The following is an 8,640-nucleotide window of genomic DNA, read 5'->3' on the forward strand; positions in this document are numbered from 1 at the left end:
CAGATCAATAGAAGATTCTTAATACTGATTGGATGAGTGAAGGTGTAAGTTAGAGGTAGGAAAGCATCCACAGCACTGGAATTTCACAGCGTGATCTGCTGTCTATACCGATGTTGATTTGGCTACTATGTCTATCACTTGCTATCTGCATCACCCTTGGCAAGTTGGCTTATGAATGTGGGATATGTAAGAGGGTTAACTAACAATAGCGAGGATGGTTGTAGGAGTAAATGAAAGCACTGTCACACTTGTCATGCTTCCCTGGCTGAACAGAGCTCTCTACCTTTTCTGCCAACTCCATGGACAAAGCTCTTGCCCTCCTACCTCTGCTTCCTTCTAGATTCATCTTTTCTAGCTAATCACTATACACCTATGCACACTATGCACAGCCTGCGGTGCCACACCTTCCTGCTGTGCCACGCCTCCCAGCGGTGCCACGCCTCCATGTGCCACACCCACTTCCATCCACGTCCTGCTTCTGCCCTAGCAGCCCCGAGTGCGCCGCCAGCTGGTGTTTTGGCCCCGTCTGGAGTCCCCCAGCCACCCATCAAGCCGCCAGGCAGGACCCACCTGCCCCTTCCCTCAGTCCATCCCACATGGGCTAATCAGTGCGAGGCAAGAGCCCTCAAAACCTTGTAAAAAAAAAAAGGAGTGCGGATGGACAAAGCGACCATGCCCACCTATGCCCTATGCCCAACCATGCCCTCCCTAAACCCGCTCCTTTTTAAATGGGTGCCATATTGAAAAGGATCTGATCCCTCAAGTATCGTTCCGGCAAAATCAATAAACTGCTTTCTTGTACGGTATTTGTACTTTCGTGCGGGTACGTCAGGAACCAGTAGGGCGATGTTTCAGGTATAAACAATAGGACAGAAGAGAGAAATCCGAGCCTCAAGCCGTCCCAGGACCCTCCAATCATACCAGCTGGACCAGTTTATTTCACCGGAAGGCAGGTTCTATTCACAGTGGAATTGTACAATGAGCTTGTTGCCTAAGTAACCCTGAAAAGCTGTCTCATGACGCACATATTATAAAACCAAAAGGTCGAGGAAGTGGTCTTGGAGACTACTCTGTCTCATCAGGGTTTAAGAATAGAAGTTAACGGGCACGTGGGTGGCTCAGTGGGTTAAGCCTCTGCCTTTGGCTCAGGTCATGATCCCAGAGTCCTGGGATCGAGCCCCACATCCTGCTCTCTGCTCAGCGGGGAGCCTGCGTCTCTGCCTATTTGTGATCTCTGTCAAATAAATAAATAAATTAAATCTATTAAAAAAAAAAAGAATAGAAGTTAAAACACCCTCTCAGTTGGAAACAAGATGACTCAAAGAACCAGCCCAACACTTGAACAGCGCGCAAAAACCCCTTCAGAGGTAATGGCAGTGAGCAGTCCAAGCATTCATGCGCGGATCTGCACAGGTTGTCCCTGAGAATTTCTAGGTGGCATGATGAGCAGAGCAGTAGTCTCAGCAGCAGCAAGGAGAGAAAACGCAAAAGTAAATAAAAGACACCTGTCTAGATCAGAACACCCAATAAACAACCAAGGCTCTCCTTTACAGCCAGCTGCACTGAGTCTCCGAAATTCAAGCCGACAGAGGGCTGGGGTTTTGGCAGCTGCGCCGCTCACTGGCTGTGGGAGGGGCCTTTCCTGCACATCTCTTTTGGGCTCCACTCATATTTGTCAACACTGGAAAAACACAGTGTTGCATGGAGAAAGAGAGAGAGAGAGTTGCATCCTAGAGTCAAGTCAATCTTGGCAATTCTAAGCCCAAGACCAGTTCTGACATTTAAAAAGCCCTTAGAATCTGAGATTATCAGCTGGCTCTCTGACTTAAGAAAAGGAAGGAATTATTATCGCGCTTCTGATTTGGAGTGAGGCAGTTGAAGCAAAGGACATCAGAGGAATTCATTTTCCCGAAGCCTTGTAGCCAATAAGGCGGGGGGCGGGGTCGGGGGCTGAGTTAGGAGTCCCAGCTCCCCCCTTTGGCAGGGTTCTGTCTTATATCCTGTTGCCTCGCAGGCTGATGCATTACAAACAATATTTCCCTTCTGTGCCGGGAAGAGGCGGTGGGGAAGAAACGGGGTTACTCACCAGGCTGCAAAGTCTGCCAAGTGGTTCTTCAACCTTGGGGGTCTGTTAGCTCTTCACAAGAAGAGCTGTGATTGCGCCCCTTGGCAGATGAGACCCATCGGAGTCTCAGGGGTGGAGCCAGGACCTACTTAGTTTCTAAAAACTCTCAGGTGAGGCTGTTCTAGAACCCTGACTCTTCATGGGAGACAGATGGAAGACGGAGCCTCGCCGGGAGCCAAGCCCGCACTCACACTCACCTGGAGGGCTCACCGGGCGCAGCCTCCAGTGTTCCCCATGCGTGTGGGGTGGGAATGAGAATTTGCATTTCTGCTGAGCGAAGATCGCCACTCAGGCAACACTGATCTAGAGAGGATTTTTCTAACTCAGCTTGCCTATCCCACGCCTGACCGTCTGTCATACCCCCTGGAGAGGACCTGGGGTGCACAGCTGGGCAACAGGGTAGTTCTGATTCAGAATCGGGGTAAAAAGGATTACAGAGCTCCTATCGTCCTCGTGCTGTTTCTTAGGTGTCCTCCGAGCCCAAAAAAGTTGCCAGCTAGCCACCCAGAATTTAAAAAGGGAATTGAAAGTTGATCGTATTTCTTTTCTTAGCTGCAAGTAAAGTTTCTCTTTTTTTTTTTTTTAAAGATTTTATTTATTTATTTGAAAGACGGAGATCACAAGTAGGCAGAGAGGCAGGCAGAGAGAGAGAGAGAGGGAAGCAGGCTTCCTGCGGAGCAGGGAGCCCGATGCGGGGCTCGATCCCAGGACCCCGAGATCATGACCCGAGCCAAAGGCAGCAGCCCAAACCACTGAGCCACCCAGGTGCCCCTGCAAGTAAAGTCTCTTGAAACTTATTGTTGATTTTCAGCAAACAGCTCTAAAAAGGCTACATTACTAATGGTCTATTACCAGGCCTGGTGGCAAGCCAGCAACCCAGAGCAAGCAAAGCAGCATGCCAGGAGATCTGGGCTCCCTTTGACCTCGGTGGGGCTTGTCCAGACTCCTTGACTTCACCTTATAGGGTAATGGCCAGGACTTAAGTCACAGAATGAGGGCTGAGAACACGCTGCTGTCAGAGGAAAGGCAGCGGTGAAATGAAAACACAAAAGCTGTGGCAGCTCCATCGGTCTCTGAAAGTGACCACCACTCTCTGCTGCTGCCCAGATTCTGCGTCTTCCAGATGAGCTGTGCCTGGGCTAGGCTGGTCCACCTTGGAAGGAATGGTGGTGAGTCCGTCATACTCCAGTAGAGGGGGCAATGGGGTAGCATTCTCCAATGCATGGTCCACGTAGGTGATGCAGGGGGAGAGGGCTACCTCATGATGTCAGAAAGACCTTAGGGGCTCGGAACCCACCTCCAAGAAAGAATTCTTGAGATGTCTTTGGTGCAAAAAGGTGATTTTAGGAAAGCACAGGGACAGGACCCATGGGCAAAAAGAGCAGCATTAGGGTCATGAGGAGTGGCCCATTATATACTTTCAAGTTGGGAGGGGGTTCCGGAGACCGTGTGTCTCTAAGGAATTTTGGGAACAAGGTTTCCAGGATCTTTTTTTTTTTTTTAAAGATTTTATTTATTTATTTGACAGACAAAGAGGAAGGCAGAGAGAGAGGGGGAAGCAGGCTCCCTGCTGAGCTGGGAGCACCAATGTGGGACTCGATCCCAGGACTCTGGGATCATGACCTGAGCCGAAGGCAGAAGCTTTAAACCACTGAGCCACCCAGGTGCCCCGGTTTCCAGGATCTTGAGGGGGCTATCTGTTGTTGGGAAAAGGTCCTTTATTACCATCTAATAAACCCTGAGACCCTTCCAATATATATTGGTGGGTCATCTGCTTGAGGGATGATCGCCAACTTGTATCTTGGGCGGTTAGAGATAGAGGAAGTTCCCAAAGGAATTTTATATATTATAGCAGACTTACAGGATCCTGGGGTGGGAGGGTCAGACTAAGATTGCCTTTTGCCCTTAGCAAAGTATTAACACTGAGGCAGCTGAGTCACTAGAGAAGGTCACTCTGCCTGTTTCAAGGACTTGTCAGTGGGCTGTAGGTAGTAAGGAAATTCAAATTTTCTTTTGTCTTTGTTTCCCACATCATGTGATGAGCCATTCCAGAGAAGTGGCTATTAATTACCAGGCAGGAAGGAGAAAATTGGAAAGCACCTCCAATGAATGTATACCTTCACAGCCACGCCTCACCAAACCAGAGATCCCTTCTGCGAAATGTTGAGGGATCCAGTGGCAGGGTGTAACTTAACACTCTAGGGAGTGACAAGTCAGTGAGGAAGTTCTAATCACCAACACAGTCACCGCCTTGTGTGGGGCCTTACTGATTGGATTTGGACAAACCCACAGAGCCAAGCTACTCAAATGTGGGAGATATTGAGACTTCTAAACCTGAGATTTGGGGGCACCTGGGTGGGTCAGTCTGTTAAGCATCTGCCTTCAGCTCAGGTCATGATCCCAAGGTCCTGGGATCGAGTCCCACATTGGGCTCCCAGCTCAGCAGGGAGTCTGCTTCTCTGTCTGCCCCTACCCCTGCTCCTGCTCTCTCTCTCTGTCAAATAAATTAAAAAAAATTTTTTTTTAAATAATAAATAAACCTGAGATTTCAAGTGAATCCTTAGCAGAGAGAGATAAGAATTGGGGTACCATGGGGCGCTGGGTGGCTCAGTGGGTTAAAGCCTCTGCCTTCGGCTCAGGTCATGATCCCAGGGTCCTGGGATCGAGCCCCGCACCGGGCTCTCTGCTCAGCGAGGAGCCTGCTTCCCCCTCTTTCTGCCTGCCTCTCTGCCTACTTGTGATCTCTGTCTGTCAAATAAATAAATATAATCTTTAAAAAAAAAAGAATTGGGGGTACGAGTCAGTGCCAGGTCACTAAGGCCTTTCTGGCAAGGGTCTAAGTTGGCGCCCTGAATCAGTCTGTGGCCAAGGCAATACTTGCCCTTGACTTCTCCCTGTGGCACAGACCAGCTGAGGCTCTGGGGGAATCTGTCTGGCAAGGGTTGAAGGTCTCACGATGCTGTACTGTGGACCAGCTTTTGGGCCCTATGCTCTGAGCTGCTCCAGAGTCCGTGGATCAGTGGAAGTGCGTTAAACCACCTGGTGTGGAATTTCAGGGGATTTAACTTATCTGAGCACGTTGCTTGTGAAAAGGCTTTTTCCAAGCCCTTTAGCTGGGTCAAGGACACCCACAGGCCAGTTAAAGAAAGTACAAGGAGGCTTTAGCACAGACTTTTGGGGTTGTTTGTGACAACGATGGGGCTTGAATTGTCTCACAAGCTCTGGCCTAATTTCTGCAAAGCTTTCAACACTGAGGATGAAAGGCATTCCAGAGCTGAAAGGATTCTGTCCTCTGGAGTGGGAGGACTGAGGACTGCCGTGGTAAGGCCAGCTCTGTGCTGACTTCTGACAGGCTTAGGAGAGAACCCTTTCATGACACTTAACATTCTGTGTTAACAAGCACCTCCAGAGAGGATCTCATCTTTTTCCATAAAGAAATTCAGATCCTCATTCTGCTTTTAGTTTCTCCAGAACACAAGGGCTCTGAATGGTGGCCAAGAGGTAAGTGAGAGCCGGTGTCCCCAAAATATCAGGCTAGCTGACCTGATCATGGATAGAAAGGAGGGAGCTGGTATTGTAGCTCTATTACCTGGGGAACTTAAAAAATTTTTTTTTAATTTTAGCAAAATAGCCAAAACATAAAATTTACCAATATACGCATGTTGAATGAAGCATATAGTTCAGTGAGTGGCACTTGGCGCGTTCATGCCACTGTACAACCATCACCACCGTCTGTCTCTGGTTTTAAATTTTTTTAATTAGAACTGTTTACAAAGCCATTCAAGAGAATGAGATCAGTCTTCTATGCTGAGGTGGAAAGATGTGAAAAATACTTTTAAGAGAAAGAGCCAGACGCGGAGCAGCGGGTATGGTATGTATAAGGCCGGTGGGTACGCTCAGATAACTTCAGGGAGATTGTGGGTGGGGGTTACCTCAGATCACAGTGATGGCCTGGTGGGCTTGGGCTTGGAAGCTGAGGAGAGGTGAGAGACTTGTGTTTGAGTTGGGGGGGAGGTTAAATGGCGGATTCCTAAGTGGTGGGTGTGGCCCAGGGGCCCCCGGAAGGAAATGGGAGACAGGGTAAAATGGCCGACGTCCGAATCCTTAAAGACTTCAGGTCTGGGGGATTTGCAAATAGGAAGAGCAACAAGAAAGGAGGGTGGGGTCCAAGATACACTTGGGGTCTGGTGCTCTTTTTACACAGCGGTTGGTCCTGAAAATTCTCCAGCGAATGCCAACAGTGGGATAGCTCCGAACAACCCTAGAAGTGAATCAGCCAGACTTCTTAAGGTTCCTGTAAGAACTCCCCCTTCATTGCTTCTCGTCTGCTATCCTCCTCCTCATCCAAGCTGTTCTCAGAGCACAGATCAGGCCTGCCAGCCACAGAGGAACCGTGTTTCAGATACCTCACGTAACAGTTCCTTGTCTCCAGGATCTTCTATATCTTAAGTGCATAGCTCTGGTCTTTCATCTCTTTTCCCCCATTGTCTGCTGCTACCCTGGGCATGAACAACCCACTTTGCTCTGGCCCTCCATTCCCCGGGCTGCCCCCCCCATCACTTCCAGCTCCTCCTCTTTTCTCTCTCCCCATCACTTCCCTCCCACTTGCTTCCAAAGTGATTCATGTAGTGGACTCCCCAGCCAGACTGCTTCAGAGCTCTTCCCTCCAGGACAGCTCTCTCTTCCATTTCATGGCAGCGACCTGAATGTCCAGTCCAGACTCAGCCTGCCTATTGAAGGGTGCCTGACTGACCTCTCCAGGCTCCCCTGTTCGCTCCCATGTCCCAAACAAGCAGCCTCAGAAGGCTTAGAGGGACAGTGGGGCTCTGGTCTTGCTCTCCCGCAGCCTCGTCGTCTCACTGGCTGTAATGCGTTCCTGGTCCTGGACTTTGAGGAGTCCGGAGTGATTTCTCATCCTGAAGGCAGCCTCCAACAGCCCTGGTCTGGCTTCCAATGTAGACCACTTCATGCTCTCTAGAAGGGCGTTGGCGACTTGGAGTTCAAGACTGAGGACTGCCTAGTGCCTTGTGGGCTGTGGACATGGTTTCTGCATCAGCTGTAGCCACACAAGGCCCTTTTAGGGTTCCTCCCTCCTGATGGCCAGGATGAAAGGGTCAAAGACCATTTTGGGGGACATGCCTACGTCTATGACCAGATTGCAATTCTGGGATCGAGCCCCATCAGTGTACTAACCATTGACCAAGAAAGGAATCAATCTAGAGCTGCCCAGGAAGGGGTCCTAAGAATTATTTAGGCTTTCATTTTTACGTGTGGCTAAAGAGAGAGGGTTTGTCTTGATACAAGGTGATCAGAGCCTGTGTACGAGCAGGAGAGGAAGCTGTTCCCATAATTTGAATGATGTTTTAGAGGAGACCCAACAACCAACTTGGATGGGGGGAGCCCCTCTTGTAGACCTGTGGTTGGCCCCCTTAAGCTATGCCACAAAGTTGTCAGAGTTCAAGTACTCGCTCAGAAATATAGCCAGCAGAGGGAGATGCTAAAATTGGAATCGGAGGAAGCCTGGACTTGGACTTGAATGAACAAGGCAAAGGATTTTGAATATTGTGTATCAGCTTTTTTGTAGAGTTTTTGGCCTAAGGCGGCTGTAACGCTGTCTATCTGAATGTGAGTTGGCCCAAACTCTCTGAAGTGGAATCTTTTTCATCGTTGTCTTACGCAGCCTTCTAGTGCCGGGTGGGGTAGAGGTACTGCTGCCAAGTGCACATGCCTACTGCCTAGGAATATCCAAGCAAAGGAATCTTTTCTTTCTTTTTTTCTTTTCTTTTTTTTTTTTTTTAAGATTTTATTTATTTATTTGGCAGAGAGAAAGGGGGAAGCAGGCTCCCCACCAAACAGAGAGCCCGAAGTGGGGCTCGAGCCCAGGACCCCGGGATCATGACCTGAGCTGAAGGCAGAGGCTTAATCCACTGAGCCACCCAGTGCCCCAAAGGGATCTTTTCTGCTTAGGCAAGATTAAGGTAGGTGTGGGTTAATAAAGGAGGAGCTTACTATGTGCAAGTGAGGCAAAATGATTTTTTTCCCAATTTCAATACAGAATTCTGCATCCTTTGGCTATAGGTGTTATTCATTGTCGTAACAGTTGTGACAATCATTTTATTTTTTCAGACTGAACCACCCAGACTTGTCACAATGTGTGTTAAAAATGCACAAGATAAAAGCAGCAGGAGAGAAGAGAAACAGGAAGATGGTTGTATGCATCTATGTGCGGTGCGGTGGCGGTGGCAGGTGCGGGTAGAGGTGGGTGGGCACAGGTGGACACACAGGTTTCTCTTCCTCTGACCAGCAACCAATCAGAAGGATTTGCATTATGACTGCATATGTTCTTTTTTTTTTTTTTTAAAGATTTTATTTATTTATTTGACAGACAGAGATCACAAGCAGGCAGATAAGCAGGCAGAGAGAGAGGAGGAAGCAGGCTCCCTGCTGAGCAGAGAGCCTGATGCGGGGCTCGATCCCAGGACCCTGGGATCATGACCTGAGCCGAAGGCAGAGGT

General features: G+C 49.1%; 1 long non-coding RNA gene across 1 annotated transcript; it reads left to right on the plus strand.

Annotated features, from left to right (window-relative positions):
• Positions 1–3,132: 3,132 nt before the first annotated feature.
• LOC309865492 lies at positions 3,133–7,913 on the plus strand. The gene is made up of 3 exons (XR_014312135.1): positions 3,133–3,294; positions 5,888–5,996; positions 6,330–7,913. It is a non-coding gene; the product is annotated as an uncharacterized lncRNA (long non-coding RNA).
• The last annotated feature ends 727 nt before the right edge of the window (positions 7,914–8,640 follow it).

The sequence above is a fragment of the Mustela nivalis genome, assembly GCF_964662115.1.
Source record: "Mustela nivalis genome assembly, chromosome: 5".
NCBI lineage: Eukaryota > Metazoa > Chordata > Mammalia > Carnivora > Mustelidae > Mustela > Mustela nivalis.